This window comes from Oncorhynchus keta, chromosome 22 (genome assembly GCF_023373465.1).
Source record: "Oncorhynchus keta strain PuntledgeMale-10-30-2019 chromosome 22, Oket_V2, whole genome shotgun sequence".
NCBI lineage: Eukaryota > Metazoa > Chordata > Actinopteri > Salmoniformes > Salmonidae > Oncorhynchus > Oncorhynchus keta.
The window spans coordinates 8,100,460-8,124,336 of record NC_068442.1 but is presented as its reverse complement, the minus strand read 5'-3'; the positions used below and the strand labels follow the sequence as shown (position 1 = coordinate 8,124,336).

General features: G+C 42.2%; 1 protein-coding gene across 2 annotated transcripts in view; it reads left to right on the top strand.

Annotated features, from left to right (window-relative positions):
* LOC118400996 (mitochondrial inner membrane protease subunit 2-like) overlaps nt 1-23,877 on the top strand; it is a 152,320-nt gene that overhangs the window by 84,593 nt on the left and 43,850 nt on the right. The window lies entirely within an intron of this gene.

The following is a 23,877-nucleotide window of genomic DNA, read 5'->3' as shown; positions in this document are numbered from 1 at the left end:
GGACAAAGATCGTACTTTTTGGAGAAATGTCCTCTGGTCTGATGAAACAAAAATAGAACTGTTTGGCCATAATGACCATCATTATGTTTAGAGGAAAAAGGGGGAGACTTGCAAGCCAAAGAACACCATCCCAACCGTGAAGCACTGGGGTGGCAGCATCATGTTGTGGGGTTCTTTGCTGCAGGAGGGACTGGTGCACTTCACAAAATAGATGGCATCATGAGGATGGAAATTATGTGGATATATTCAAGCAACATCTCAAGACCTCAGTCAGGAAGTTAAAGCTTGGTCACAAATGGGTCTTCCAAATGGAAACATTGACCCCAACCATACTTCCAAAGTTGTGGCAAAATGGCTTAAGGACAGCAAAGTCCAGGTATTGAGTGGCCATCACAAAGCACTGACCTCAATCCTATAGAACATTTGTGGGCAGAACTGAAAAAGGGTGTGCGAGCAAGGAGGCCTACAAACCTGACTCAGTTACACCATCTCTGTCAGGAGGAATGGGACAAAATTCACCCAACTTATTGTGGGAAGCTTGTGGAAGGCTACCCAAAATGTTTGACCCAAGTTAAACAATTGAAAGGCGATGCTACCGAATACTAATTGAGTGTATGTAAACTTCTGACCCACTGTGAATGTGATGAAAGAAATAAAAGCTGCAATAAATCCTATTCTCTACTATTATTCTGACATTTCACATTCTTAAAATAAAGTGGTGATCCTAACTGACCTAAGACAGGGAATTGTTAGTCGGATTAAATGTCAGGAATTGTTAACTTATTCTAAATGTAATTGGCTATGGTATGTGTAAACTTGTTACTTCAACTGTACATATGATTTATACTAGTCATTTTAAGCAATGCATGGGTTCTCATTGGAGGCAGACAAACCAATTGTATTCCTTTCTCTTTTCAGTCATTGCCTCTTCTGTTTATGTGGCAGAGCTGTGTTGAGTTGGTTATACTTTTGTATTGAGCATACGTCTCCATACACATTTTGTTAATCGCTTGTGTGACAATTTTACCAACCTTCTTTACAATGTAATTAATAAACATGATACCTTCCTTATGCCTTTTCTGGGATATGGCGCCAATAGACATGGCTACCTTGTTTCTGGCTCCTAAGCATCTTTGCAGTATTATTTTTTGTTTTGGTGTTATTTCTCATATTATTAGCCCATAACATTTTTTGCATTATTATATACAGCCAGAAAGAACTTTTGGATATCATCACCAGCATTTTGACTAGAAATTACTTTCCTGAATTGGATCCTTTGTTTGTATCCCCCAAGGCAATTTAACTTATCCCAGAGGCTGCTCCAAGGGGCCACTGGCGTAAAAAGATATTCGGTGTGGTATTTTAGTCCATCCACTGCTTCAGAGTATATTACTCGCTAATGTTCAGTCCCTGGACAATAAAGTAGATGAGCTTAGGGCGAGGATCTCCATCCAGAGAGACATCAGGGACTGTAACAAACTCTGTTTCACAGAATCATGGCTCTCTCCGGATCTACGGCCCCCTTCCATAGAGCCAAATTGCAGTGTGTCCAGGGTGCCGTTTAAGGTGGAGGTGATATGATCCTAAACTACGATCTCCATCCAAAGAGGAGAAACACAGGAGTGATGGTTGGTGATAATGGGCCTCTGTACGCATATGTAGATATTCTATTAAAAATCAGCCGTTTCCAGCTACAATAGTGATTTACAACATCTACCAATGTCTACACTGTATTTTTTTTATCAATTTAATGTTATTTTAATGGACTAAAAATGAGCTTTTCTTTCAAAAACAAGGACATTTCTAAGTGACCCCAAACTTTTGAACGGTAGTGTATATATACTGTATTTATACAGTGGCGATTTTAGCATGCAAATCTTTGTGGGGCAAACTTTTTTTTAAATGGTTTAACAGAGACAAATGTTGACCACAAACTGTTGGAATAGCTTTGTGTAAGCCCTCCTTTAAGTACCGTGGAGCCTGGCAGCTAAACAGTTCATTCAGCCTTATTTACTGCTAGCAGACATGTCTGACTTGCTTCAACAAATGTGGTTAAATGATGTATAAAACAAACGCCAAAATGAGTTTTGATATTTGAACCATACACAAACATTATTACATTAATGTTCAGTAAATTCATAATGTTTATAATTTTCTCATTTACACCCAAGTATAAGCAAGTACAAGAAAAAGAGCTCCGATTTTGTTCAGCACTTTCAAAATGGTCACCGACAGAGATTCAGATGTTATTTCAGATAAATTCAGCATGGTGTTGAGGCCTTAACTTGAGAGAGAGATTTTATTATGCCTATGTTTTCGAAAAAGGAAGGAAAATACAATAATTTAGGATCCACTTTTATATACAATATACAGACGCACAGACAGAGCAAAACCACCCTCGCAATATCAACTGGAATTACATGGGTCTATTACTGAACTTTTTGTCGAAAACAAAGATTTGAATGGGAAGAGACTGCCACTGGCGAACAAGGTTTACAGACCCAACAACATTATATAGTATCTCCTCCTTGTCAAGAGGAGCACATACGCTAATTATAATACACAAAGTCAGCAAAACAATTAAATCATTCCAACATTGTCTAAAAGGATGAATGAGATACTAATGAGAGAGACAGACATATGTAAGCAATAGGCCTATAACAATTGAGATTTACAAACTATAGCATATGGGAACAATGAGTGGATGAGAGGCAATCCGTCATTTTGATTAAGACTTTAATGAGTGAGTTTAGATAAATATTTTGTTCAGCACTTTTGAAATATTCAACGACAGAATTCAGAACATGGGCCGTTCTTACAGTATTCTCCCTGTATACCAAGTCAGAACCGTAGGATAAGTACAAAAACAAAAAAGACAATCCATCTCATTGCAGTTACATCGTAGGGTTCATTCATATGGGCACAGAAGACAAACAGTTTTTCACATTTTTTTAAAGCTGCCCAGAGAGGATGTCGTTTTTATGGGCAAAGGCAACTCATTTCACTATGAGGCTCCAGTATACAATGAAGTAGCTTTCCCAGCATTACTCTTGAACCTGTATAAGCACACATTAGCAACACCTGATCTGGTGCTGTGATTGTGTGCATCCCTAACACGGGGAAAGTAATCAGTTAGATATCTGGTCGCAGAACCATTAATACTCCTGTAAACCAAACCTAGTCTAATCTGGGACACCCTAGCCTCAACAGGCAGCCAGTTGATTTCCTGAAAGCAGCTCCTGCCTATGTGACTCTGTGGACTTCAATACTATCCTGATCAGCTTATTCTGGGCTATCTTGGAGTTTTAGCATTTTATCTGTGGCCAATGACCTTGAGCCTTCTTGGATGGGCACTTCTGATGTAAATCTATTGCACTCCCCAAGGGGGCTTGAACTGCCTAGCACTCCCTGTGGATTCTGCAGTGACATAGTGTCCCAGCGCGTGACAGAGCAAATAAAGAACATTACCAACCCCTATGCTCTGTTTTCCGCTGGCTGCCCCTCCACCACAGAAAGCACTGAGCTCGGCTGAAACACTTTCATTTTGGAGCTGAAAACAAAAAAGAGACCATGTTTTTATGTGGCTTTATTCACAAAATAAATGTGTTTTTACATTGTTTTCAAACTGATTTGTGACACGAATTAGTGCTAAAATAACATGCAAAACAGGTGGGGCTCTGCCCTGAATAAGTAGCCCAGTGGGTAAAGCATTAAGTAACCAAAAGGTTACTGGATCGAATCCCCGAGCTGACAAGGTAAAAATCTTTCGTTCTGCCCCTGAGCAAGGCAGTTAACCGACTGTTCCCCGGGCGCCAAAGACGTGGATGTCGATTTAAGGCAGCCCCTCCCCCTCACCTCTCTGATTGAGGGGTTGGTTTAAATGCAGAAGACACATTTCAGTTGAAGGCACTCAGTTGTACAACTGACGAGGTATCCCCCTTTCCCTATATACACTACCATTCAAAAGTTTGGGGTCACTTAGAAATGTCCTTGTTTTTGAAAGAAAAACAAAAAATTGTCCATTTACAATAACATCAAATTGATCAGAAATACATTGTAGACATTGTCAATGTTGTAAATGATTATTGTAGCTGGAAACGGCAGATTTTTTAATGGATTATCTACATTGTAAGGTTCTGTATTTATTTTCTTAGTCAACCTTGTTCTGTTTCGTTGTGTTCTTAAACGTAGCCCTGTTTCTTTGTGTTCATTGATTTCACCTGTGTTAGTCACTCATCTGGTCTCATCAGCTCCTTATTTAGTTAATTTCATTCTGTTTGAGGTATTGTTCGTTTTGACTCTCTACTAAGCCTTTTCCTAGCTCGTTTGTGAGAACCAGTTATAGGCTTCAGTCCTAGTTTTCATTCATCTTCCTGTTTGCCTACCTGTATGACCATTGCCTGCATGTGACAATGATTCCTGCCTTCTGCGAAGGTGAAATGAACACCTGCCGCACTCTGCACGTGAATCTACACCTTTTTCTCCCTGAGTAGTCATTAACACCCTGCAGCATTTCTTTGCAACTCTGCCTAGAAGGCCAACATCCCGGTGTCGCCTCTTCGCTGTTGACGTTGAGACTGGTGTTTTGTGGGTACTATTTAATGAAGCTGCCTGTTAAGCCTGTAATCGAACCCACAAATGCTGGTGCTCTAGATTCTCAACTAAAGAAGACCAGTTTTATTGCTTTTTTTTAATGAGAAGAGCAGTTTTCAGCTGTTGCAAAAATTGCAAAAGGGTTATCTAATGATCAACTAGCCTTTTTAAAATGATATACTTGGATTAGCTAACACAACTTGCCATTGGAACACAGGAGTGATGGTTGCTGATAATGGGCCTCTGTACCCCTATGTAGATATATATATATATATTCCATAGAAAAATGTCTACACTGTATTTCTGATCAATTTGATTTTATTTTAATGGACAAAAAATGTGCTTTTCTTTCAAAAACAAGGACATTTCTAAGTAACTCCGAACTTTTGAACGGTAGTGTGTGTATTCACACTACATGGTCAGAAGTATGTGGACATCCATTCAAATTTGTCTATTTCAACCACACATGTTGCTAACAGGTGTATATAATTGAGCATACAGCCATGCAATCTCCATAGACAAACATTGACAGTAGAATGGCCCGTACTGAAAAGCTCAGTGACTTTCAATGTAATACCGATAGGATGCCACCTTTCCAACAAGTCAGTTTGTCAATGGCTTTGCCCTGCTAGAGCTGCCCCGTTCAACTGTTAGTGCTGTTATTGTGAGGTGGAAACGTCTATGAGCAACAACAGCTCAGCCGCGACGTGGAAGGCTATACAAGTTCACAGAACTGGACCGCTGAAGTGCATTGTGCGTAAGAATTGCCTGTCCTCGGTTTCAACACTCGCTACCGAGTTCCAAACTGCCTCTGGAAGCAATGTCTGCACAACAACTTTTCGTAGGGAGCTTCATGAAATGGGTTTCCATGGCTGAGCAGCCGCACACAAGCCCAAGATCACCATGCGCAATGCCAAGCGTCGGCTGGAGTGGTGTAAACGCATTCTCTGGAGTGATGAATCACTCTTCATCATCAGTCCGACAGACAAATCTGGATTTGGCAGAAACCAGGAGAATGCTACCTGCCCCAATGCACAGTGCCAACTGTAAAGTTTGGTGGAGGAGGAATAATGGTCTATGGCTTTTTTTCATGGTTCGGCTAGGCACCTTAGTTCCAGTGAAGGGAAATCTCAACCCTACAGCAAACATTCTAGACGATTCTGTGCTTCCAACTTTATGGCAACAGTTTAGGGAAGGCCCTTTCCTGTTTCAGCATGACAATGCCCCTGTGCACAAAGTGAGGTCACTACAGAAAGTGTTCGTCAAGATCGGTGTGGAAGAACTTGACTTGCCTGCAGAGAGCCCTGACCTCAACCCTATAGAACACATTTTGGATTAATTGGAATGTCAACTGCAAGCCAGGCCTAATCACCCAATGTCAGGGCCTGACGTCACTAATGCTCTTGTGGCTCATTATTCCAACATCTAGTGGAAAACTTTCCCAGAAGAGTGGAGGCTGTTATAGTAGAAAAGGGGGGACCAACTCCATATTAATGCTCATTATTTTGGAATGCAGTGTTCGACCAGCATGTGTACACACACTTTTGGTCATGTAGTGTAGGCAGGACAACTTGAGCACTCGTCTTGCAACTGTTAACTTTGATAGAAAACTGCAAAAGAGAGAGGATCTTGAAACCGTGTAGAGGGAAACACCTGTCCATCTACGGGAAAGTAACACTGATTAATTCTCTAGTGATATCGAAGTTTACATATTTATTCATGGCTCTCTCCGGGAGAATCTTTTCTCAAGTCATGCAAGATTTTTTTTCCCTTTCATTTGATTTGGAATGGCAAACCAGATAAAGTTAAACGGACATATTTACATAACGAACATGAGTTTAAAGGGGTACAAATATTCAATATAGCCTCCAGAGAGTCACAGAAGTCTAAGGCATTTCTCCAGACCCGGGTTCATTCCCGGCTGTGCCACAACCAGTCCTATAGGACGGCCCAGCTTCATCCGGGTTAGAAGAGGGTTTGGCCAGGGGTGCTTTACTTGGCTCACCACACTCTAGCGACTCCTTGTGGCGGGCCTGGTGCCTGCAGGCTGACACATCCTCCGACACATTGGTGCGGCTGGCTTCCGGGTTAAGCTGCCGGGTGTTAAAGAGCGCAGTTACGCAGGTCATGTTTCGGAGGATTTATGACTTCACCTTCGCCTCTCCGGTTGTGGAGTTGCAGCGATGAGACAAGATCAAAGGGGGGCATTTAACGTCTCTTTTAAAGCTTCCATTATGCCGTAATTATATCTAAATCCAAACTGATTTTCCAGCAGGCTACAAAGTGAGGCACATCTAATGTTCAAAAGGGGTATTTTTGCCATTATACAGATTAAAACCAATCATTTCCAATGGAACCATGTTTAAAGTATCCCTTTTTAAATGAAGCCATACAAAGTTGGTTACAATTCCAATTTCATCCTCCAGAAGAGGCAGAGCAAATATTATAGCAAATAATGTGGTTAAACTCCAATGTACTGATATAGAATCAAATCATATTTGATTGGTCGCATACACATATTTAGCAGATGTTATTGCGGGTGTAGCGAAATGCTTCTGTTCATAGTTCCAACAGTGCAGTAATATCTAACAATACAAACGTTTAAAAGAATGGAATTAAGAAATGTAGAAATAATGTATTAGGACAAGCAATGTCGGAGTCCGGAGTGTGTGTATGTATACAGTTGAAGTCGGAAGTTTACATACACCTGAGCCAAATACATTTGTGATGGCCACTCCAATACCTTGACTTTGTTGTCCTTAAGCCATTTTGCCACAACTTTAGAAGTATACTTGGGGTCATTGTCCAGTTGGGTGACCCATCTGCGACCAAGCCTTCCTAGCCTTCCTGACTGATGTTTTGATATGTTGCTTGAATATATCCACATCATTTTCCTCCCTCATGATTCCATCTATTTTGTGAAGTGCACCAGTCCCTCCTGCAGCAAAGCACCCCCACAACATGATGCTGCCACCCCCGTGCTTCACGGTTGGGATGCAGTTCTTTGGCTTGCAAGCCTCATCCTTTTTCCTCCAAACATAACGATGGTCATTATGGCCAAACAGTTCTATTTTTGTTTCATCAGACCAGAGGACATTTCTCCAAAAAGTACGATCTTTGTCACCATGTGCAGTCGCAAACCGTAGTCTGCCTTTTTTATGGCGGTTTTGGAGCAATGGCTTCTTCCTTGCTGAACAGCCTTTCAGGTTGTCGATATAGGACTTGTTTTTACTGTGGATGTAGATTAATTTGTACCTGTTTCCTCCAGCATCTTCACAAGGTCCTTTGCTGTTGTTCTGGGATTGATTTGCACTTTTCGCACCAAAGTACGTTCATCTCTAGCAGACAGAACGCGTGTCCTACCTGAGCGGTATGACAGCTGCATGGTCCCATGGTGTTTATACCTGCGTACTATTGTTTGTACAGATAAAAATGGTACCTTCAGGTGTTTGGAAATTGCTCCCAAGGATGAACCAGACTTCTGGAGGTCTACAATTTATTTTCTTTCTGTGGTCTTGGCTGATTTATTTTGATTTTCCCATGATGTCAAGCAAAGGCACTGAGTTGGAAGGTAAGCCTTGAAATACATCCACAAGTACACCTCCAATTGACTCAAATGATGTCAATTAGCCTATCAGTAGCTTCTAAAGCCATGACATAATTGTCTGGAATTTTCCAAGATGTTTAAAAGCTCAGTCAACTTTAGTAAACTTCTGACCCACTTGTGATACAGTGAAATAATCTGTCTGTAAACAATTGTTGGAAAAATTACTTGTCATGCACAAAGTAGATATCCTAACCGACTTGCCAAAACTATAATTTGTTAGCAAGAGATTTGTGGAGTGGTTGAAAAAAGGAGTTTTAATGACTCCAACCTAAGTGGATGTAAACTTCCGTCTTCAACTGTGTACATGTATTGTATGTATGTGTGTGTGTGTATATATGTATGTATGTGTGTGTAGATATACACACACACACACATATATATATATAATGTGTGTGTGTGTGTTATATATATATATATATATATATATATAATTTTTTTTTTTTAAATTTTTTTTAAAAATATATATATATATATTTTTTAAATATATATGCAAGAATGTGTTTACATCCCTGTTGGTGAGCATTTCTACTTTGCCAAGATAATCCATCCACCTGACAGTTGTTGCATATCAAGAAACTGATTAAACAGCATGATCATTACACAGGTGCACTTTGTGCTGGGGACAATAAAAGGCCACTCTAAAATGTGCAGTTTTGTCACACAACACAATGTTAATTTTCCAACATAAGTCGCCTCTAATGTTGTTTTGGATAATTTGGCAGTGCGTCCAACCGGCCTCACAACCTGTGTATGGCGTTGTGTGGGAGAGCGGTTTGCTGATGTCAACGTTTTGAACAGTGTGCCCCTGGTGGCAGTGGGGTTACGGTATGGGCAGGCATAAGCTATGGGCAACGAACACAATTGTATTTTTTCAATGGATATTTGAGTGCACAGAAATACCGTAACGAGATCCTGACGCCCATTGTCGGGCCATTCATCCGCCGCATTGACGTCATGTTCTCTAAGGAAATTTATGAGTGGCTTGTGAGCATCTCTAACAGGTTGTGGTATAACTGGCAGATGAAAGACCATCTTAGGTTGTGGGGACATTGTCGACGACCAAGAACACTATGATGTTCCTTCAGGAAAAGTAACGTCTTCGTCTAAGATCTGATGGAAGGACAATCTCAGAGGGAGCATGTGTTTGTTTTTATTGTCTTGGTGTGGGTTTCCAAGTCTTAATCAGAGTTCTGTTTATGTCCTAAGATGACATTTCATTTGACCATCATGGTCGTTTGGGTTCAGCATTATGAGAGTACTGCCCCAGCAGCACTAACGAGCCTAATGGTATGTCTATGGGATAGACAACCCCTCCTGAGCCAGTGGTAATTCCTTCTAATCTACCTCTGACACCTTGGCTCCCAGCTACTGTATAATCACTGCACTAGGAGGAGGAAGGCGCTGTTTAAATGAACCAGCTTACCGGGTCATTAGGAAAAGTTAAATTATTCATTACGGAATGTGTAATTATAGCAGAGCCTTGGTGGCAGGCAGCTTTATAGCATAACCATACTCACTTCTTGTAATGCTATATACGCTGCTGGAAGAGGGATAAGGGAATTCTCTCAGTCCCACCTTTTGAGCGCTAGCTAAGCTAACCATGCTCACCCGCTTGGCGCTCACCACTCGCTCACATTGGCAGGAGCCATGAAGAAGCGCTGGGATCAAAGGATCCAGAAAGAGGTTAGGGAGCTGTGTGCAAATTGCGTTGGTAATTAACTATGTAGCAACTCAGAATTCTCATCACGCATGCCAGGGTTTGTGTTTAGTTTGTTGCTGTTGCTGCTGCAGCTGCCCCCCTTGCGTGAAGAGCCTCACTCATTGAACAACACGTAGGCTAGATATAGCCTCGAGTGGTGAGGTGACACTTGACTGTCCAGTACTAAAGCCATTCTTGGAGTTGGCACACAGTTTATACATTTCCAAAGTGTGATTGTGCTATGGTAGACTCATTACTTACAGATTTACCCACCATAGAATTAAATAGAACACAATTGTATGTATCCTATGGATATAACCACAGGCACATCCTACATACTATAGAGCTGTTGCTCATAATGAATTGCCTTTTTTTTTTTAATTAAATGTTTTCTTGGCATGTATGTAAGAGGTATTTATTTTATTTTTTACATCTACTGCTAGTCTTATTATTGGAGAAGATTCAGATGTAGATGTAGTTGCTTTCTGGCTTCCGTCTGTCTCTGCCCACAGTGCGGTATTGATGGTCATCCCATACAGCAGTGATGAATGCTTTAGAGTGCTTCCTTTCCTTATTAAACTCTGAATTGACACAGAATACCAGTATCCAGACTGACTTTTTCCCCACATTTTTTTACGTTACAGCCTTATTCTAAAATGTATTGAATAAATGTTTTCCCTCAACATTCTACACACAATACCGCATAATGAGTAAAAAACATGTTTTATAAATGTTACGCAATTTTTAAAGTTTTTAAAAAAATAACTGAAATATCACATTTACGTAACTATTCAGACCCTTTGCTATGAGACTCGAAATTGAGCTCAGGTGCATCCTGTTTCCATTGATCATCCTTGAGATGTTTCTACAACTTGATTGGAGTCCACCTGTGGTAAATTCAACTGATTGGACATGATTTGGAAAGGCACACACCTGCCTATATTTGGTCCCACAGTTGACAGTGCATGTCAGAGCAAAAAACAAGCCATGAGGTTGAAGAAATTGTCCGTACAGCTCAGAGACAGGATTGTGTCGATGCACAGATCTGGGGAAGGGTACCCATAAATCTATGCTGCATTGAAGGTCCCCCAGAACACGTTGGCCTCCATCATTCTAAATTGGAAGAAGTTTGGAACCACCAAGACTCTTCCTAGAGCTGGCCGCCAAGCCAATCTGAATAATCGGGAGAGAAGGGCCTTGGTCAGGGAGGTGACCAATAACACAATGGTCTCTCTGACAGAGGTCCAGAGTTCCTCTGTGGAGATGGGAGAACCTTCCAGAAGGACAACCATCTCTGCAGCACTCCACTAATCAGGCCTTTATGGTAGAGTGGCCAGACAAAAGGCACATGACATCCCGCTTGGAGTTTGCCAAAAGGCACCTAAAGGACTTAGACCATGAAAAACAAGATTATCTGGTCTGATGAAACTAAGATTGAACTCTTTGGCCTGAATTCCAAGCGTCACATCTGGAGGAAGCCTGGCACCATCCCTACCCCAAAGCATGGTGGTGGCAACATCATGCTGTAAGGATGTTTTTTAGCAGCAGGGAATGGGAAACCGGTCAGGATCGAGGGAAAGATGAACGGAGCAAAGTATAGAGAGATCCTGGATTAAAACCTGCTCCAGAGCGCTCAGGACCTGGTGCTGAAGGTTCACCTTTCAACAGGACAACGTCCCTAAGCACACAGCCAAGACAACGCAGGAGTGGCTTCAGGACTAGTCTATGAATGTCCTTGAGTGGCCCAGCCAGAACTCGGACTTGAACCCGATCTAATATCTTTGGAGAGACCTGAAAATAGTTATGTAGCGATGCTCTCCATCCAACCTGACAGAGCTTGAGAGGAACTGCAGAGAAGAATGAGAGAAACTTCCCAAATACAGGTGTAGCAAGCTTGTAGCGTCATACCTGTAACGACGTGTGCTGCTAGTCGGGAAGCAAGTTCAGGGAGTGAGTGTTTTTAATAAATAAATGAAGCATAATACAAAACAAGAAACACGAACAATGCACAGACGGGAAACTGAAACAGAAACAATGATAATCATGAGGTAATGGAGTCCAGGTGAGTGTCATAATGCGCTGATGCGCGTAACGGTGGTGACAGGTGTGCGCCATAACGAGCAGCCTGGTGACCTAGAGGCCGATAGAGAGAACACATGTAACAATACCCAAGAAGACTTGAGGCTGTAATCACTGCCAAATGTGCTTTAACAAAGTACTGCGTAAAGGGTCTGAATACTTATGTAAATGTGATATTTCAGGTTTTTATTTTTAATAAATGAATGGGGGGAGAGAAAAAAACAATGTATCCATTTTAGAAAAAGGCTGTAACGTAAAAAAAAGTGGGAAAATGAATGATTTCCAAATGCACTGTATTTCCACAATGAGGTTGGAATAATACTGTTAAATTGTGAAAATTGCCTTTCAGTGTCGGAGCTGTTTGATAAGACTGCCAGAAATGTCCGCCTGTTTTGGTGGGATGGAGTTTTGTTCTGCCTGATGACCTCCCCAGGCAGTAAATGAGTTAACCCTATCTGTCCCGAGACCCAGCTTTTCATTTATCTGACTGTCATGTATCTGCATGTCCAGCCCTTATATTCAGCCTCACAATGAAGTGTTTTACTTTTTTTCATTTTCAGGACTACATGAGAACAAAATCATTTGATATAACATTTGCGAGTTTTATTGACAATGCAAAAACCTGATAAATGAATTTATAATAATGCTTTATGTACAGAAATGGTTTGCTCAGTGGGAAATTAATATCCATCTAGTTAGTGACAGCTTGGGACAGTTTGGGACAGCCGCTATGTGAGCTTATTACAGTAATATAGACACAATGTCCTGGGATTTCCTATGTAGAATAACCCTTTACCTTGTGTAGATTGTGAGTGACATAGAGCAAAACATGTGCTTTTAACAGTTTGGAGCTCAAACCATTCTGACTCTACATTGATTTTTGTAAAAATACCCCCCTTCAGGATCTGCCCTTGTCTCACAAAACCCCCTCTAGCTCAGCCCCCATTTATCACACAGACTAATGGTTGGTATCAACGATGTCTGTTGCTCAAACACACAATGTTTTAAAGGGGTTACACATCCAGATGCGCCTGCGTCGCGTTGGAACTGTAGGCGTCAATAGGCGAATACGCTAGGCGCTCGTTTTCCCCTCCCCACTCAGACCACTCCTTGACTGTCCCAGCAAAATTCTTGCTTGGGAAGTTGCTTTTTTGCTAAGAAGCTATTCTTGTTTCTTTTGACCACTTTAATTGAAAACAATCACAGTAAGGTACTTAATACTTACCCAGAAATGATTGGAAAATGAGATTTAATAAAAACTGCTGCATTGGACCTTTAATAAAAAGGACTTTGGCAGTTCTAGTGTAGCTCTGCAAGGCTTTTCCTTTTTCCTGTGGTGAGCCGCAAGGATAGTCATCCTCAGAATCACTCACTGGTCTGTTAGTTGTCATCAGTGTGTTCGCCACTATGAGGGAGTGCAATTTCTCACTTTGTTTGACCTTTTTTATGTCTGTTTAATCCAATCGGATTTTGGGTGTAAGGGAGAGCAGTCCTCAATGCCTGTTCAAACACTCAAAAACAAATCAAAAGTTTAAAAGTTGTTCATAATCATAGCCAGTTTATCAGTAAAGATTAAGTTTCCCTGTCTCCTCGGATTTAAAGTAATGAAATACACACACAAAAAAAATGCCAAACCCCTATTACAAGATTGCACAAAGTCACCAGTGTTGTTTTAACTTAGTGGGCCACTGAGTGGGGAAATAATTACTTCAAGCCCAAGGTGCGATTTGAGGAAAGCTTGAGAAAATGTCAGCATTTCTATTTTAACACTGTAGGCTACTTACTCTAAGCAACGAGCTGGAGGTCTGGCCCCAATACAACAACCGGATAATGGGGCAATATTTCAAAATGGGATGACTTCACACAACGGTTGAATTTTTTATTAATATATCCACAGATTAGGCTATTTTCTGGCCTGACAAATCGCAGAGGAATTGGGCATTTTAGAAGTGAAAACATTATAATATGAGATATTTGTTTACTTCAACTAGAGGTCATTATGCTGTTCTCCCAGATGTTTTCCAGAAATTAAAATAAACAACCGAAGAATGTACTAAAACCCTGTATTCCATGACTAAAATGTACATTTGAATGACATTAAGTTCTGAGACTTGGCTTTGGTCTATGTGATTGATGACATTTTGATCATGTCATCACAGTGGATCTTGATTGCTATTGATAGTACTGCATTGTTATGGAAAGTTAGCAAGTTAGCATTTCACTGCACCGTTTCAACCTGTACCCAGTGCACCTGTCCAATAAACAGTGATTTTGATTTGACAGATACATTACCCGGTCTGCTGGATAGTTTTTCTTTGACATGATTATTGTCCTCTCTGGGCATGCCTCCCCTTTCACCGCTGAACCCAATCACCGCCCTCTCTGCCCTCTCCTCACTCCCAGGCTTTCATTCTTCTATACCACAATTCTCTTATCTAATTTTCCCACATCTTGTCTAGGTCAGGGATCATCAACTAGATTCAGCCGCGGGACGTTTTTGTTTCTTGAGCAGATGTTTCGGGGACCAGAAGATAATTTGTAGCCTGCAAGTTGACCGCAAAAATGTCCAAACGGATATATATATATATATATATATATATATTTGACTAAAACATAATATTTTCTGCTTACATTTCTATATTATGCGTGAGAATACTTGGGAACAGAATACTTGGCATTGTTTTCCTGGTGTTTTTTGCAGTCTTATGTCCTCAGGCCGCCAGTTGGCAAACCCCGGCCTAGGTACTGTACACTTAGAAAATAATGATAAATCCACAGCTATTGAATTGAGAGTATCTACACCTGCTATTCTACCCAATGTATTGAACTAATATCCTACTTCCCCTGAGTTTGTATTTCTTTAGTTATTGGGTGACTATTCAAGGGATATACATTTGCCATTTTGAGGTTTTATACACCTGTATCGTTCATTTTCATATAAATCACTGTATTGATGTCAGATTTGCAGTTTATGTAACAGCTCAAGGTCAGGTGGCACGTGAATATCTCCGATTATAGGATTCTACCCTACATTATTACTCGTACACTATACAGTTGAAGTCGGAAGTTTGCATACACCTTAGCTAAATACATTTAAACTCAGCATTTCACAATTCCTGACATTTAATCCTAGTAAAAAAATCCATGTTTTCGGTCAGTTAGGATCACCACTTTATTTTAAGAATGTGAAATGTCAGAATAATAGTAGAGAGAATGATATATTTAAGCTTTTATTTCTAACATCACATTCCCAGTGGGTCAGAAGTTTACATAAACTCAATTAGTATTTGGTAGCATTGCCTTTCAATTGTTTAACTTGGGTCAAACGTTTCGGGTAGCCTTCCACAAGCTTCCCACTATAAGTTAGGTGAACTTTGTCTCATTCTTCCTGACAGAGCTCATGCACATGAGTCAGGTTTGTAGGCCTCCTTGCTCGCACACACTTTTTCAGTTCTGCCCACAAATTTTCTATAGGATTGAGGTCAGTGCTTTGTGATGGCCACTCCAATACCTTGACTTTGTTGCCCTTAAGTCATTTTGCCACACCTTTGGAAGTATCTTTGGGCTCATTGTCCATTTGGAAGACCCATTTGCGACCAAGCTTTAACTTCCTGACTGATGTCTTGAGATGTTGCGTCACTATATCCACATAATTTTCTTGCCTCATGATTCAATCTATTTTGTGAAGTGCACCAGTCCCTCCTGCAGCAAAGCACCCCACAACATGATACTGCGTCCCCCGTGCTTCACGGTTGGGATGATGTTCTTCGGCTTGCAAGCCTCCCCATTTTTCCTCCAAACATAACAATGGTAATTATAGCCAAACAGTTCTATTTTTGTTTCATCAGACCAGAGGAATTTTCTCCAAAAAGTACGATCTTTGTCCCATGTGCAGTTGCAAACTTTAGTCTGGCTTTTTTTATGTCAGTTTTGGACCAGTGGATTCTTAATTGCTGAGTGGCCTTTCAGGTTATGTCGATATAGGACTCGTTTTACTGTGGATATAGATATTTTGTACCTGTTTCCTCCAGCATCTTCACAAGGTCCTTTGCTGTTGATTGATTTGCACTTATCGCACCAAAGTACGTTCATCTCTAGGAGACAGAATATGTCTCCTCCGTACCGTCGTGGGAGGTTCCGGACCGTGGACCGTCGTGGGAGGTTCCGAACCGTGGACCGGCGCGGGAGGTTCCGGACTGTGAATGCGCACTGGAGGCCTAGTGCGTGGAGCCGGCACAGGTTGCACCGGACTGGTGACACGATCTTCATGTTGAGTGCGAGGAGCAGGCACAGGACGTACCGGACTGGGGACTCGCACTTCAGGGCGGGTGCGAGGAGGAGACACAGGATGTACCGGACTGGGGAGGCGCACTGGAGGCCAGAAGCGCGGAGCCGGCCCAGGTTGCACCAGACTGCTAACCGGATCCTCTGGTCGGATGTTGAGCAGAACACACTTGCACAACATCTCTCTCATCTCTCTCCCAACTTCCCCATTGCCTCCCTGGTGGTCTCTGGCTCTTCAGGGCGAGTGCAGGGAGAGGCACATAACGTACCGGGCTGGGGAGGCACACTGGAGTCCTGGTGTGTGGAGCCGGCACAGATGGCACCGGACTGATGACCCGATCTTCAGCCCGCCTGCGCTGCAGCCTACTCTTCGCCAACATCATTCTCCGATATCCCTCTTCACACTGCTCCATCGACTCCCAGGCGGGCTCTGGCTCTCTCCTTGGGTCGACCGACCACTTCTCTATCGCCTGCTCCATGTGCTCTGGCTCTTCCCGCGGCTCAGACGGCCACCCCTTGTGCCCCCCCCCCAAGTTTTAATGACTCGAACCTAAGTGTATGTAAACTTCCGACTATACAAAAGTATTAAAACCCCTTCAAATGAGTGGATTTGGCTATTTCAGCGACACCCATTGCTGACAGGTGTATAAAATTGAGCACACAACCATGCAATCTCCATAGACAAACATTGGCAGTAGAATGGCCTTCTTGAAGAGCTCAGTGACTCAATGTGGAATCGTCATAGGATTCCACCTTTCCAACAAGAGTTTGTCAAATTTCTGCCCTGCTAGAGCTGCCCTTGTCAACTGTAAGTGATGTTATTGTGAAATGGAAACGTCTAGGAGCAACAACAGCTCAGCTGCGAAGTGGTAGGCCACACAAGCTCACAGAATGGGACCGCCGAGTGCTGAAACGTGTAGCACGTAAAAATCGTCGGTCCTCGTTTGCAACACTCACTACGAGATCCAAACTACCTCTGGAAGCAATGTCAGCACAATAACTGATCGTCGGGAGCTTCATGAAGTGAGTTTCCTTGGCTGAGCAGCTGCACACAAGCCTAAAATCACAACATGCAATGCCAAGCGTAGGCTGGTGTGGTGTATAGCTCGCCGCCATTGGATGAATCAGGCTTCGCCATCTGGAAGTCCGACGTACAAATCTGGGTTTGACGGATGCCAGGAGAACGCCACCTGCCTGAGTGAATTGTGCCAACTGTGTTGGTGGAAGAGGAATAATGGTTTGGGGCTGTATTTCACCTTTCTGGCTAGGCCACTTAGTTCTGTTGAATGGAAATCATAATACAATGACATTCTAGAGACGATTCCGTGCTTACAACTTTGTGGCAACAGTTTGGGGAAGGCCCTTTTCTGTTTCAGCATGACAATGCCCCCATGTACAAAGTGAGGTCCATACAGAAATTGTTTGTCGAGATCAGTGTGGAAGAACTTGACAGGCCTGAACAGAGCAAGTCCCTGCTGCAATCTTCCAACATCTTTCTAGTAGAAAGCCTTCCCAGAAGAGTTGGAGGCTGTTATAGCAGCAAATGTGGGACCAACTCCGTATTAATACCCATGATTTTGGAATGTGATGTTCGACGAGCACGTGTCCACATACTTTTGGTCATGTAGTGTATCTCCCTGAAAAGCATAAAGCTCTAAATTCCCTTTGCATAGAATTTGTTGCCTTCAATTATAATATCCTAATTGCAGATATGCAAACACTGCCTTGTCCTGCTTGGGAGATTATATTAAAAATGACAATGGATTACTTTATATGTGGAGGTAGAAAAATGACTTACTAATTTTCCCAGATCTGCCCATGAATATCATCATTCAAATGCAGTGTATCATATGCTGCCTATTTGTCATACACAATGTTATACACATATTTCCCTGAGAGAATGATCAGTGGGTTAATCATATGTACATAAGAGGAATGCCCACCAGTGTGTGTGCGGTTACTGTTGAGGGATTCGGTGATTTAACACTCATAACACACCCCCCGTCGGAACAAGATTAACTTAATTTACTGAGAAGTATGGCACTTACACCCACCCCCCGTTGATTGATACTGGTGTGCCGCAGACATTAATATCAAGCTGTTGAGCATGTTATTATGACACTGTAGTGTAGGAGTTTATTGTTGGAAACAGTTCATCAGTTTAACAGTTAAAATTAGGGCTGCAAATGACAGGAACTTTCAATAAACTCCCTGGGTCTTACAGAAATCCTGTTAGAAAAACAAACAAAAAACAGACGAACGGAGGAATGAAGAATATGTGATGAAACCTCCGTGGAGATCCTGTCAGTTCTTCTCCTTTTCAAGTAAGCTACCCTAATGAACCAGGGAATATTAATACAGACCCAAGATCTCCAAACAAGCATTCTTATCTTATCTCGTGGAGCAATTATCTCTCTTTGCCAGTAAATTCAAATGAAGAAGAAAAAAAAATACACACATCTCGAATACCTACAGCAGTCTAGGTGTACCACTTTCGAGATTTCAAACTTGTTCCTCATCTGTCCCTTCTGATTTATGGCCCTTGTCAGTGTTGTGTATTTTCCGCCAAGATAGAACTGCCAAAGAGGGAGAGGTCAAAATATACTGCAGAGATAGTCTGCAGAGTTCTGTCATGCTATCCAGGTCTGTGCCCAAACAGTTAGAGCTTCTACTTCTAAAAATCCACCTTTCCAGAAATGTCTCTCACTGTTGCCGCTTGCTATAGACCCCAGTTGTGCCTTGGACTCCATATGCAAGTTGATTACCCCCCATTTATCTTCAGAGTGTACAGTTAGACGACCTAAACTGGGATATGCTTAACACCCCTTGCCGTTCTACAATCTAAGCTAAATGCCCTCAATCTCACACAAATGATCAAGGAACCTACCAGGTACAACTCCAAATCCGTAAACACGGCACCCTCATAGATATCATCCTGACCAACCTGCCCTCAAAATACACCTCTGCTGTCCTCAACCAGGATCTCAGCGATCACTGCCTCATTGCCTGTGTCTGTAATGGGTCCACTGTCTAACGCTCCCTAAAACACTTCAGCGAGCAGGCCTTTCTAATCGACCTGGCCTGGGTATCCTGGAAGGATATTGACCTCATCCCGTCAGTAGAGGATACCTGGTTATTCTTTTAAAAGTGCTTCTTTCCTCACCATCTTAAATAAGCATTCCATTCAAAAAATGTGGAACTAAGAACATATATAGCCCTTGGTTAACTCCAGACTTGACTGCCCTTGACAAGCACAAAAACGTCCTGTGGCATACTGCATTAGCATCGAATAGCAATGCAACGAATTAGCATCGAAATGCAACTTTTCAGGGACGTTAGGAACCAATATACACAGTCAGTTAGGAATTAGGAAAGCAAAGGCTAGCTTTTTCAATCAGAAATTTGCATCCTTTAGTACCAATTCCAAAATGTTTTGGGACACTGTAAAGTCCATGGAGAATAAGAGCACCCCCTCCCAGCTTGGCTAGGAAACAGTGTCACCGCTAATAAATCCATGATAATCAAGATTTTCAATGGCATTTTTCTATGGCTGGTCATGCTTTTCACCTTGCTAAAGCTACCCCACACAGCAACTTGTCCAAGCCTTCCCACCCCCCGCTTCTCCTTCACCCAAATCCAGATAGCTGATGTCCTGACAGAGTTACAAAATTTGGACCCCTACAAACCAGCAGGGCTAGACAATCTGGACCCTCTCTTTCTAAAATTTTGCACCGCAATTGTTGCAAACCCTATTACTAGCCTGTTCAACCTCTCGTATCGTCTGAGATCCCTAAAGATTGGAAAGCTGCCGCGATCACCCCCCTCTTCAAAGGGGGAGACACTCTAAATCCAAACTGTTACAGACCTATATCCATCCTTCCCTGCCTTTCTAACGTCTTCAAAGGCCAAGTTAACGAACAGATCACCGGCCATTTCGAATCCTACCGTACCTTCTCCGCTACGAAATCTGGTTTCTGAGCTGGTCATGTGTGCACCTCAGCCACGCTCAAGGTCCTAAATTATATAACTGCCATCAATAAAAGACGGTACTGTGCAGCCGTCTTCATTTACCTGGCCAAGGCTTTCGACTCTGTCAATCACCACATTCTTACCGGCAGACTCGACAACCTTGGTTTCTCAAATGACTGCCTCGTCTGGTTCACCAACTACTTCTCAGATAGAGTTCAGTGTGTCAAATCTGAGGACCTGTTGTCTGGACCTCTGGCAGTCTCTATGGGGGTGCCACAGGGTTCAATTCTCGGGCCTGTATATATCAATGATGTCGCTCTTGCTGCTGGTGATTCTCTGATCCACTTCTACGCAGACGACACCATTCTGTATACATCTGGCCCTTCGTTGGACACTGTGTTTTCCAAACGAGCATCAACGCCATACAACCCTCCTTCCGTGGCCTCCAACTGCTCTTAAATGTTAGTAAAAATTAAATGCACGCTCTTCAACCGATCACTGCCCGCACCCGCCAGCCTGAGTAGCATCACTACTATGGACGGTTCTGAGTTAGAATATGTGGACAACTACAAATACGTAGGTGTCTGGTTAGACTGTAAACTCTCCCTCCAGACTCACATTAAGCATCTTCAATCCAAAATGAAATGTAGAATCGGCTTCCTATTCCGCAACAAAGCCTCCTTCATTCATGCTGCTAAACATACCCTCGTAAAGCTGACAATCCTACCGATCCTTGACTTCGGTGCTGTCATTTACAAAATTGCCTCCAACACTCTACTCAGCAAATTAGATGTAGTCTATCACCGTGCCATCCGTTTTGTCACCAAAGTCCCATATACTACCCTCCACTGCGACCTGTATGCTCTCGTTGGCTGGCCCTCTCTTTATATTTGTCGCCAAATCCACTGGCAGCAGGTCATCTATAAGTCTCTGCTAGGTAAAGCCCTGCATTATCTCAGCTCACTGGTCACCAAGGCAACACCCACCCGTAGCACGTGCTCCAACAGGTATATTTCACTGGTCATCCCCAAAGCCAACTTTGGCCGCCTATCCTACCAGTTCTCTGCTGCCAACGACTGGAACGAATTGCAAAAATCACTGAAGCTTTAGACTTATATCTCCCTCACTAACTTTAAGCATCAGCTGTCAGAGCAGCTTACCAATCACTGCACCTGTACACAGACCATCTGTAAATAGCCCACCCAAATACCTCATCCACATATTGTTATATATTTTTGCTCTTTGCAGTATCTCTACTTGCACATCATCATCTGGGGTGGCAGCGTAGCCTAGTGGTTAGAGCGTTGGACTAGTAACCGGAAGGTTGCGAGTTCAAACCCCCGAGCTGACAAGGTACACATCTGTCGTTCTGCCCCTGAACAGGCAGTTAACCCACTGTTCCCAGGCCGTCATTGAAAATAAGAATATGTTCTTAACTGACTTGCCTGGTTAAATAAAGGTTAAAAATAAAAATAATAAAAAAAATCTGCACATCTATCACTCCAGTGTTAATGCTAAATTGTAATTATTTCGCCACTATCGCCTATTTATTGCCTTACCTCCCTAATCTCAGTACATTTGCCACACTGTATATAGATTTTTCTATTGTGTTATTGAATGTACGTTTGTTTATCCCATGTGTAACTGTGTTGCTGTTTTTGTAGCCTTGCTTTGCTATATCTTGGCCAGGTCGCAGTTGTAAATGAGAACATGTTCTCAACTGCCTACCTGTTTAAATAAAGGTGATAGAATTTTTTTTTATATATTTAAATCATGCATGCCAACGGATGCCAGGCTTCCACAAAAAAATGGACCAAGAAAAAATATTTTTTCTCTCTGTGTTTCATAATTTTCCTTTACTTCGCTGAATGTATCTCACCATCCAAGCGAGCGAAACAGCGCCCTTCTGTCTATGTATGCCTAGGCCATCTATCTGATGCTGTCAGGTCCAAAATAATGACATTATTGCCGCCCGTAGCATTGTATGCAAGAGAAGCCAGGAAGCATTTGGCCTCCCTTGATTAAAAAAATAATAATAGCCAATCAGCTAAACTGTGAATGGTCCTGGAACACCAAAAAAAATGTCAAGAGAAGCCAGTATGGATTTGGCTTCTCCGATCACATTGCATCAAGAATATACGTAACTGACAGAAACTTGTTATGCATCTCGTTGTGTTGATGTGCTCCGTTAGCTAGCTAGCTAAAATGATCCCTTTCCTATATCAGCCAGGGAAGGAGATAGGGATTTGGACTTGGGGTTTTACTTAATTCTCCGTACTGGCCAATGATTATAACGGCAATTTTGACCCAACCATTAATTTATACATTGTTGTGCCCCTGGCCTGAGAGGATGGAAGTTCAATATGTAGCTAGATGTAGAAGGCTAATGTTAACTAGCTAATGATGCCCATGAAGGGAAGTTAGGCTAGCAAGCAAGCTTTTTAGAATGCGAGCCTAGGACAACAAATGAAAGCGTGTACTGTATGAGTGATAGATAGTTTCTTCAACATGAAAAAATCAAATCAAAGAGATGGCGTTGGCGTTTCTCTACACTGAGTCAACATGTTTTTCCGACTTGCATGAACGTGTGCACACACACACGCAGAAATAAAAACCATGGACAGCCACATCATATTTTGCTTATGTTGATTGGACTAAATAGTTTTTGGAATCGTTTAGTTGTCACTGTATTTGACTAAGCGTAGGTGATTTGATCATTAAAATGGTGCTGGAATAGTGGAGGCAGCTCCGGGTTTCGTTGCGATTTGAGGTAACTCTCCGTGGTTCTAAGTCAATAGTTGTTTGTTTAGTGGTTCGAAAATGTCTGAAACATTAACTTGCTTGACCATGCAGTAGGTCATGTAAATGTTTGTTACATGCAGTATGCTTGGTGTACTTCATCGGACAGAGGTCGCTCTCCAGTTTTGTGATTAAAGAAAGGTGTGGTTGAATTTATTCTGCCATTTTGTCTTATTGTCTTGGCTTTAGTTCATATGCCTTGCGACCGTGATATATAGGCCTAACAGAGAAATAATTATATTACTATATAAATTATAGAGAAAACAACACAATTATCACAACATTGGTTGCATTATGGCTTTTTTTCTGGCTTGGCTTCCCCAGTGATTTTACCCATGCACCACTACTGGCCCTAGTAGGCACTTTGTCCTAATTTTGCACTCCATTTGTCTCCTTCCCCTCTCGGTGGGTCGGTTCAATGTGAAGTGCTTAGCAAATTAGCTAGAGAGTTGCTGAGCTGTTCTTGTAATGGCGTCCGTGTTTCACCAGGGTCATGGAGGGAAGGGGAGCACTGCACTGCGCTACAGGGGCTAGCAGCCTCCAAGTTTCTTGCTGACCTATTCACTACCTGCGCTCTAATGGGTCATATTTTAGGTCCTGTGGCGTTGACAAATGGCACCACTCTAAAAGCCCTGTCCAAGGTGCTGAAACTCAGTTGATATATGGTGGAGTCCCTCTGATAAATGCCCCCCATCAGTCCGCATGTGTCGCCTATTCATCACCTCTGTGAGGTTTGTGTTAGGAATCCATATTGGATTTTTAATGAAAGAGAATATAATGCAGTTCAAAGTCAATGGGTTTTTCTGATGCCGCGCACACACACACACACACACACACACACACACAC